The following is a 7,294-nucleotide window of genomic DNA, read 5'->3' on the forward strand; positions in this document are numbered from 1 at the left end:
CCACTGCCTTACACCGTCGGAAGAGTGAAATAAATTCACAGTTATCAAACGATATTCAACATTTTGACAGTGTGCCGGAAATTCGTTACTGTAATCGTTATGTTTATACATTAATTATGTGTAGAAAAGTGATAACTAAAATATAATTGTATTATTATTGTATTATCAGGTACAATATTCATATCATTGGTATTGCATTTTGTATTTTTGTGTGAGTACGGTTTAGTGTGAACCCGGCTTAAATTAGAGCTGATGTACTGAAGGGGCCAAGGTGGAAGTGGATACTATCATATTATTATAGCAATAAAAATTAACTACAGAAAAAACCCGACGACCGTCGTGTTGAAAACGATATAATAATAATAATATTCTCAGTGTTTATCGTGTATAATATTAGCACTTTTTAAATATAATAATATACTGTACCTATATTAAAATCAATGATATTATTAGTTATATAAATAAAAATAAAGTAATCATTGTTCATTACCATAATATTATTGTACATTTGTACCTTTGTTCAGATTTTTGGTGGCAATAATAAACGAATTGATGGTAATACAGAAACGCGACGATTACGCGGACCACGATGGTCTACGGATAAAAATAAAAATAGGTGACTACTAATAATATTATTGTCTACTATGGTTGCGAACCGCAGTAAAATTTCTTCTAAACGTCGATTTACGGTATATGTTTGTTTTTTTAGGTACATACCACGAAAATTTAAATATACATATAACATCTTAATTTGTAATAGGTACATGGGTACTAATTAAAAATATAAAAAGTTGGGCAAGTGGGTGTCGCTCTGCTGTACAGTTGGTTATAAGTGGATCGTTGTAATGGATTGTGTTCACTGTTAAATTTGAATTCAATGATATAATATCATTGTATAAGCAAAACGATTCTGAGCGAAGACAGTCAGTCAGCCTCTGATAATATTACCAAATAGTATATATTTTAATGATATTATTTTGAATTAAGACATGTAATTGATGTATTAAAACTTATTTACGTGGACCGTTGTTTTAAATTTTCAATCCTTAGCTTTAAAAGTTGTCAGTTGAACATTTTATACATTTTTAACTACTACTTAATTTTCAATTTGATACATTTTGTCAAAATTCAAACTTTAAATGCTTATAAAAAAAATTGTGTTCTTGTATTTTTCAACTGATAAAGTAACAATATACCAGGAGCCTTGTATTGAGCTCAAAATGAGTCAAAATATTTTCAAATGTTATGGTATATAGAAAATAAAAATATAAATATTCAGTGAAATTTTCATGTGTCTATTTTTAATCGTTTTTGAATTACAACAAAATAAGAAAATCGTCACATGAGAAATCGAGTGAATATCCAATTTTGTAAAAATAAGAACTTCAAACGCACATAAAAATGTAATTTGATTTTCTTGTAGACATTTTTTTGTTGAATTATATATATATTATTTATATATTAAATAATTTATTATACGAATCTTGATTATATAAATATAATTATAATTATTATAATAAGTTTGTCTACTTTTACCAAAAAAAAAAAAAAATGTCTGCTAAATTTTAAATGTAACGGTTTTCCCTAACTTTTTTGTTTGTTTTCTAATGTGCTTTGAAAACTATCGAGAATTTTAAATTTTTACCTCCCGAATACACTAACTATATTCACTTTCCCATTAAAATAAATACTGTTGAATAATATCGAAGCAGTGTTACTGCCCCAAACAGTGATGAAAGACACACAAAAAAAAAATACATATCATTTAAAATTAATATATCCATCGCTTCCGTTCAGAATCTAAAATAAATATAATATACTATATTATCGTCTATAATTTTGACAGAGTCACAGTGGTGTAGCGAAGGGCATACGTGAATTAGGTGTATACCTATATTATACCTAAAATGCAAAATGTCCTATTTGTTATACAAACACAATGAATGAAGAAATACAAAAATAAAATATCTTATCAAAATTCAAAACACTGCATGTTTCGCATCAGAATATGAATTTGTAAATCATTGTGGGATATATTATGAATTATAAATTTATAAATTGTTTTATAAAATTTTCAGTATGGAATAGGTACAAATAAACAGAAACTTATAATAATATAACATAATATTATATTATATAATTATTTTTAAAATACAACACATTTAAAATTTAAAATATTTTAATAAATATATAATAGTAAGGACATTGATTTAAGTTAATCGGTAAATGGGCAAAGCCCCCCAAGTGTCATATATTTTCCAATTTATATGTACCTATAGGCTATAGCCAAAACAATATCTACGAATACATGCTGTATGTATTACGGAACTTTATTTTTGTACAGACTATCTGAAACATTATTCAAACGATATGTTAAGTACTTAAAGAGACATAATTTGGTGGTGGGACTTAATTCTGAAGTATTTACATTTTAATATTTTATGATATGGCCGTATTCATATTATATTATTAATTATTTTGTACTTTAACTTTTATATTGTACCTCCGTGGTATTATGCGGTGGTTATGAAAGATACCACCCAATTCAATACCCATCAATCCAAGATTAATTACTTGTAATTTTGTTCATCTTATATTCTTATGTATGCTTATGCTTAGGTAGTAGATTGTTGCTTACCCGTACGAATATAACAAGTTAATTTTTTTGAATCTAAGTTTTAAATGAGATACGCAAGACTTTTAGTATGTTAATTGGGAAGGTACATTTTAAGTGTGTACCAAAATTCAGTTGAGGGCGAATTTTTTCCGATTTTTGATCTAATTTGACTGGACTATTAAATATTCTGGTATCGCAAATAAGTAGGTAATAACTATAGCACACTGCCACAAATATCATTTTAAATACATTTTTAGACTACGGTTATGTAATTAAAAAAAAAATAAAATCGGAATATTATGTAAAATTATCAGGTCTTCAATTTTTCGAATAGATCATTTTGACGTACAGATAGAAGTTTTGGTTAAAAACTAAAAAAAATCCAAAAAACTTTTATTTACCGCTATTTTGTGATAAGTTTAATATTCAAAATGACATATTTCTATGAAAAATTGTATGGCCTTTCATTTTTGTTCTATGTTTTTTAGCCGTAAGTCCAAAATTTAACAAGTTATAGTGTAAAATTGAATAGAGGGTACGCACTCCTTTTTAAGGGATGGAGAGCTATGCACAAGGGGTATGTCTGGGGACTTTTAGTATGTCAATCAGTAAGCTATGGACTGATTGTGTACCAAAATTCAGCTTCCGAGGAATTATTTCCAATCTTTGTAGGTTTTTTGTCTAATTTGACTGGACTATATAGTAATTTATTTATTTTAAGTTTTATTTATTCAAGGCATTTTAGGCAGGATAGTGAGTTATGATAGCGTTGAACTGTCACATATAATGCTACACCACAGATCAGTGGCGTGGTGAAGGGGGTTTAGAGGAACAACCGCTCCTCCAAATTTTGGCTGGGTTAGTATTGGGTAATAACTAATGGATATTAATTTTTAGCATACATAATATGTTCATAATATACCATAGAATTAATGAAGTTCTAATGTAAAAAAGGGTGGCAATAGTGGGTACCACTCTGCTGTTCATTAGATGTCAAATGAGTCATTTTAATGGGTATGTTAAATTTTAATTCAATGATATAAAATCATTGTACACGAAAACAGAAACTGAGAGAAAACGGTCTGCCTATAAATATTGCTATAAGTATATTTTATAATATTGTTATTAAAGTATTTTATACTGACAGTATGTTAAATTTACTTTGTCGAAAACATTTAATTTGTTATGCTTTAAAAGTTTTATGTACCCACGAATAATATTTTTTAATTACAATATCAACTACTTATTAAAAACTGTTTTAATTTTTCATTCTTTAACTAAGAAAATTATAATTTTATACATTTTTAACTACATAATATAATTTACAATTTTTTTTAATTTTCTTTTCATTTTCATTCATCACTTACATTTTAAAATATTTTATTAATTTCTAACTGATAAGTAATTTGCAAATTTTCGAGATTGATGAATTTCGTCAAAATTCTAACTCAGACAGTCGTAAAAAAAGATTGTGGACTTACGCTCAATATTTTTTTAATTTCATTATTATTAACTTATGCGAAACTGTATCTATTACATTTTCAAGTTTATTGCGCTACCACAAAAATTTTTTACCGACAGTAATTAAAAAAATGTCTTATATAGTTCAATAGTTCAAAATATTTTACCAATATTCGGTAATACAATTTATGAATCTACAGTTATTATTTTATTATAAATCGATTTTGTTAAAAATTTGCTTTGCGTAAAAATTCCCATTTAAGATTCTGAGTGGAGCGATGAATGTATAGATATTACATTGATGTGTGTGTTTTTTTTCCAATTTATTAATTTTTCTTTTAATCTGACATCACCTTTTAGGACAGTAATAATGCTTAGATTTTCTTCAACAGTATCTTTTCGAAAGAGCAGGGGAAAAAAAGAACAATTAAGGTAAACGGGAATTTTTACGCAAAATCGATTTTGGTTTTTGGTATAACTCTAAAACAAATAACCGTAGATACATGCAATTTTCACTGGTTGTTTATATTAGCATCGTCTATTCACGATACAATTTTCAAAAAATATTGATTTGTTTTGAACTGTTTACGGGCATTTTCAGTTTCCATTTTTTTAAATTTTTTTTTCTGTGAATGTCAATAAATTGTATTTGTAGGGTAAAAAAAACTTGGAATTTTAATACAATAAAAGACTCTTAATAGATTGTTACAATGACATTTGTAAAATAGGTATTAAAAATGATTTTGTAGTAAAAACTGTATAAAATGTTAAACTTTTATAGCTAAGGATTGAAAACTTACAACAAGGTTCCACGTAAGTAGGTTATTGAGGTTATTCTGTAGGTAATGAAAACTATCAAAAATATAAAACTATAGTTATTTTATGTTCAAGTTTGAAGGAAATTGCAATATTACATATTAAATACCTAATGAAGAATAACGATTTTAATTATTTTGTTGTAATTTTATAATATTAATTCAACATACTTGCTACCGTTTTAATAAATAAGTAATAACAATATAAATATAATATAAAATATCCACACTGTCAATATTGACAAACCATCAATGCTCAGAATCGTTTTTAATACCATCTTTTATACAGAGACCCACTATTGTGACCTATTGTACAGCAAAGTGACAGTACGTTCTTACCAGGTTTTTGAAAATTACTCAGCATTTTTTTTTTATTCCCCCCCCCCCTAGTCAAAATGCTGACTAGATTCACTTTCCTATCAGCAAAAAAATGTTGAAGTAGAAAAACGGATATATCAACATTGTTTTGCTCCGCTCAGAATCTTAAAAAATAACTTAAATAAGAAAATAATCTAAAAGCTATTAATGAATATTTGTTATTAGCTTCAACCGTTTTAAGAAATGTACAATAATTATTGTATATATAAACGTTAAGTGAATAATAAACATAATTTAACTTAACGTATTTTTTTTATATGTCTTATAAAATATTGGGTGGGTGGGTGGGTGGTTTGATAAAATCTTTGCTCCTTGTGTGAAAATAGTTCACCACGCCACTGCCACAGATATATTTATTATCTATATCTGTGTGCTACACCTTCACAACAATCTGTCGTTTGGATTGGCATATTGTTCTAAATACTAATGCAAAAAACCCATATCATTGTAAATTCAATACAGCATTTATTAACATCACTAATTTTATTATATACTTCAGTCCATTTCTCATTAGCTAATATAGATAACAGAAGATTGTAATTAATTGTACTAAACATTTTATTTTTTTGAACAAATTCAGTATTGATAGGAATTGAGGTACATATAGTACAGTGATCAGTGATATCAGTTAAAATGACACCGGCATTAATTTTAGTCATTAGGTAATCGTTCCCATTAATAAATATATGGTCTAAACATGCATGATTAAAACCAATAGGTTAGGTATCTTGTGTAAACATTAATAAAAGATACATATTGATTTTCCGAAAGCAAATTTAAATAACCGTTATTATTTTATTTTATACCAATTATGTTAATATTCATATCACCAGTGAGAACTGTTATCGCATTATTTATTTTGGAATCATCAATTACTTTCAATAAAGCATTCAAAAAGTTATTACTATCCGAAATTGGTGACCTATACATACATAGGTACTAAATTTATAGGCACTTTTATATTTGATATATAAAGTTTTAAAATATTAACATCTACAAAATCATACTCAAAAAATTCAACAATTAACGTGCTTTTAGCAAAAACTATAACACCATAATTTTGGTTTCTTTTTATGGAGGAACAATACATGCTATACCCATCTATTAAATAATCACACGATAAAAGATTATGCCACGTTTCGGTTAGAACAATTACATCAATGTCCCTATATTTAGCATAATTTTCCAGAAACAATAGAAGCTCATCAAAGTGAGCATTTATACTCCTAATGTTACAACATATTATATTAAGATAATTACAAGACGCATTATTATTTATATGTACAAATTCAGAAAAAGATTCATAATAGTTTGTTCTGTAATTTAAGTAATCTTCACAGACGTTTTTCATAAGGGAAAATAAAATAATAAAGACGTTACAAAATATAGACAGAAACTAAAAATTAAAAAATTATTTTAAATAATTTAGAGATAACTCACTATCAATTACTATAGCTTTTGATAGTTCGTTTTTTTTTAGGAACAATTTATTGTCTTTGAACCAGACAAATTTGTAACCAAAATCACGGGCAAATGATTTAGTTATAAAAAATAGATTTCTGTTGAGTGGCGTTAAATTATCGTTGATATAAATAGCTTCATTCTTCCAGGTAACATCGACACTATTACCTGTTGGTTTGATTTTCCTAGAGTTTTCAATCAGCTCTTTCTTGTCTCGTTTCGAAGATAGTTCAGCTACAATTTTCTTAGATTTGGTGTTGAATTTTGATTGAACACGATACGCATTGATGACATCAATTTCCACCTTTAACGATTTTGCAATTTTTTCAACTGTATTTTTACAAACTTCATTAGTTACTTCTGGTACGTTCACAATTTCAACGAATTGTCAAGCGATTTTTGTTCAAGGATATTCATTTTTTTCTGAAGTATACTAAGATCATTTCCCAAGTTATAATTTTGTTCTTTTAGAATTCTGTTTTCCTCCCTCAAGTCTTTCATAGACTGAAGAAGTTCTTTTAGTTGATTCCCAAACGTATCAAACTTCTCACTCATAAAATTA

Source organism: Acyrthosiphon pisum, chromosome X (assembly GCF_005508785.2).
Source record: "Acyrthosiphon pisum isolate AL4f chromosome X, pea_aphid_22Mar2018_4r6ur, whole genome shotgun sequence".
In the NCBI taxonomy this organism is placed as follows: Eukaryota; Metazoa; Arthropoda; class Insecta; order Hemiptera; family Aphididae; genus Acyrthosiphon; species Acyrthosiphon pisum.